We start from the raw sequence: 3,660 nt of genomic DNA on the forward strand, positions 1-3,660 counted from the left end.
CAGTAGCTCAACAGCCACACACCTCACTGGACTGTACAAGAACCTGCAAGTGTAACCTCACTTCTGTGGAGAAATGCCTCCCGTTCTGCTGCTGCTGGGATGAAACAGTTCCATTCCAAGCCTGGATATGTGCAAGGAAGATCACTGACCCTGCCTTCTAGGACACGTGAGTTACACATGATTCAACAGAGGATTTTTGTTTATTTGTTTCATTTACATCAATATAAATCTCTCTCAGTCAAATAGTAATAAAAAGGAAGTAGTTTCTGGAATTTCACAGTTTACAGTTCAACAGGAGGTTATATAGAAATCTGTTACTGTAGACTTAGCACAGGTGAAATCTGCAAACAGAGGTACAGTTGTAAGCCACAAAGCTGCAAGTCACAAATGCAAGAGTGTCACCGTTAACAAATTTAGCAGAACAGACGGTGAAATTTCTGCAGTATGCTGAGTGATTCCCACGTACAGATCTCCAGTGGTATTGTCCTGTTAGTGCCACCAGACATATTCCTTTTGCTGTACATTAACCAATGTCCTAAAACGCTTCTCCTTATTTACATCTTTTTTTCCCCCCCCACCATAACTGCATTGGCATAGGTTTATTCTCTTACATACAGCTTACCTGAGTAAGTCTTCAAGATCCTTCAAACTCAAACAGAAAGGAACAATAACGCCACCAGAACAAGGAACAATATTAACAGCAGTGGATGTTTCATATCCAAGATTTCTTCCCCTTTCTTTGTGTTCCATCATATTCCAGCTCTTGCTTACCAGCTTCCACACAAAGTCTGAGAGCACATTTGGTATTGTACATGCTTTATTAAAATGGTACTCATATTTACAATATCTGCAGAAACAATCCCTCCCAAGTCTTGCATTCAGACAGACACGCACACATACACACGCGCGCACGCCCCTTCACTCTGCAGGGGTGTGAAGGCTATGCTCCCAAAAGTTAGGCAGCTTCTGGAAGAGGAGGAAGGGTGACTTTTGTGTGTGTTTGTAATTACTTAAAAAGAAGCATGGGAGTATGCGTTTGGCCATCACAATGCTAATTTAAGTATATGTAGTATTAACATATGGCAGTAACACTGAGTATTCCTCTTTTACATTCTATACACAGAATGACATCAACATTTTCCAGTCAACAGAACATTCTAACTTCAGTCTCAATGCTGCTTGTAGTGACTACGAAACCACAACTTTGGGGCTGTCCCTTAAAACAATTCAAGTCTATGGAAGCGAAATAAGGCACAATTAAGATTTGATTTGATTTAGAGGATGGGAAAAGGGGGGAGAGGCAGGCTTCAGATAATAGTTGTTGCAGAAGAAACAGTTGTACCCAATCCTTTTGAGAAAAGGATGAATTTTACCCCCATCCTAATCTACACGGACTTCTCTTAGAGAACTGAAGTATTCTGCCAGGGCTACTAACGCCCACATACAAAACAAAAGTGGAAATTCACATTTTAACACCAGTTTCAGTAGTCTAACCTACTGATACTGATGTACACGAGTATGTCTGTCTTTAATGCTGAAGGAGAAGACATACATCAAACAAGATTGAAACCTTCCACTGAGCTTGAAGACTCAGGTCTTTTAGAGAACTTGTAATCTATACTATTTGAAGGCTTCAGCTTACCAATAAAAAGGAATAGCAGTTTTACCTTTAAGTCCCTGGCCCCTCTTCACTAACGAAGCCTAACCAGACATTACAAATAAACTGCAACAAAAAGTTTGGCAGCCCAAATAATGTCTAGTATTCAAATCTCCATTTGTGAGTGTATTATTTTCCTTGTACAAAACCTGTTGAATGTTTTTCGCAGCAGATGAACTGTACCCAAAGATGCAGGACATTCTGTGATGGGGAATAAGAGGTTGCAGTTCCGAAGGCCCCTGACTTTGGTTGTTTACAAAGTTCATTCCTGTTTAGTGTGATCCTTGGTATCTTCCTCATCTGTGTATTCTGATGGTTCTTCCCCTGGTTTTAGGAGTCTACCTACGTAGTCGTATTTTTCTGAAAAAGATTATTTATGATTCCATTACAATCAAATACAACTGCATTTGCTAGTTATCCTGCTGCACATTTGCTTTTTCTCCTACACACTGAAGTTCTGAACTTGAACCACTGAAACTCATGGCAATTTATCAGCAAGCTCATCCTCCTAAAACAATGTTGCTACCATTGCCACTCACTCTCTACCTCGAGTACTTTGTTTCAATTCTCCCGCAGCTAATCAGGCAAGCTTTATCACACAACGGCTGAAAACGCTGCTGTTAAAACCACCACAAATGCCCTCAGCCTGTTTTGATTTCAATTAATGTGAAAAATGACTCCCCCTCCCTCCAGAGGCATCCTTCCATACTTCTGAGAAATTATTTCAGGACAAACTTGTTCAACCCTTCATGCCAAAACAACTCTTAGTCTTAATCATAATTCCATGGATACACTGAGATTCGAGATGTGAAATTCTGTGCTGAAAAGCTGAGAACAGCTTTCTTGTATAAAATTAAAAGGTTGAAAAGCTATGGTGGGATATAGTGGAATCCTCTCTCCAGAAGAAAGGCCCGAAATCCCAGGTTTTTTCCCCAAGAAATTTACACTGCATTATTAATGTTACTATCAACATTTCTAAAAGCTGCCCCAAGCCCAAATCAGTCATTTTTAAAAGGATTTCCTGGAGCGAAAGGTGTGCTGCTAATTTGAGAATTTACCTTTAAATTGCATTTCCCACTCTCTTACACTTTCCATCTGTACAGCATTTAAGTCCGATAGGTCATCGTATTCATCTCTGAGTGCATCTTTATCTAGACAGAAAGTTGCTAGTCCCCTGGAGGCATCTCTGCCAGCAAATATTCCATATGGACCCTCTGAAAACAAAAAGACAAAACGGATACCTTCAGGTCTTTGTTTATGGTGACGGATCTATCTCAGTTCTTTACACAGTCAGCTGAAGCCAAACGTTAAACTTCTGCAGTGATAGAACAGCGGTAGTTTCAGCGCCGCGGCTGCTTGACATTCAACAGCACTGCAATTCAATCTTAAGTAACACTAGGAGATGAAGTCTGCTGAGAGAAGCAGAACCAGGAAAATAGCTTCACAGGGGTATCTGGAAAAATCCCTGTTATTTGATGCAAGTCAGTTGATGTAAATTCCGAAGGGACTGGACACTGGAATTCAAAAGAAATGCTTTCTATTAAGCAAAATGTAGAATATTTACAAGTCAGGCATGAATAAAAGCAAATTGCATAGACATCTTACTTAGAAATCCATTGAATTTTATCACTAAATACAACTTAAGAGTGCTAATTAATAATTCCACTTCACTTACAGAACCATCACAACTTTCTAGGTAATTGACAGACAGTGCATCTTTTGACACATGTCTTATTTCTGTGGAAATAACCTCATTTCGTTGTGCCAGCAGATCACCCATACAGCTATCCTGTATTGTTCTTGGAAATTGCACAAATCTTCATATTAAGAACATAAAGCAACTACTTCCTTCGTGCTTTTTGACTGATGCAAAACAGCACAAATATGCTAAGAAAATTTTGAGCAATGACTGTTGCATAAATATTATTACAAAGAGAACCAGGTGATTTACAAAACAACAACTTTCAGGACTGGGTTAGTAACTGACTTTCACAAATTTTAAT

General features: G+C 39.4%; 1 long non-coding RNA gene across 1 annotated transcript; it reads right to left on the bottom strand.

Annotated features, from left to right (window-relative positions):
• Positions 1-799: 799 nt before the first annotated feature.
• Positions 800-3,163, bottom strand: LOC104526318 (uncharacterized). The gene is made up of 2 exons (XR_728028.1): positions 2,716-3,163; positions 800-2,017 (listed from the first exon to the last, which is right to left on the bottom strand). It is a non-coding gene; the product is annotated as an uncharacterized LOC104526318 (long non-coding RNA).
• Between the last annotated feature and the right edge of the window lie 497 nt (positions 3,164-3,660).

This window comes from Antrostomus carolinensis, unplaced genomic scaffold (assembly GCF_000700745.2).
Source record: "Antrostomus carolinensis isolate BGI_N321 unplaced genomic scaffold, ASM70074v2 scaffold17180, whole genome shotgun sequence".
Taxonomy (NCBI): domain Eukaryota; kingdom Metazoa; phylum Chordata; class Aves; order Caprimulgiformes; family Caprimulgidae; genus Antrostomus; species Antrostomus carolinensis.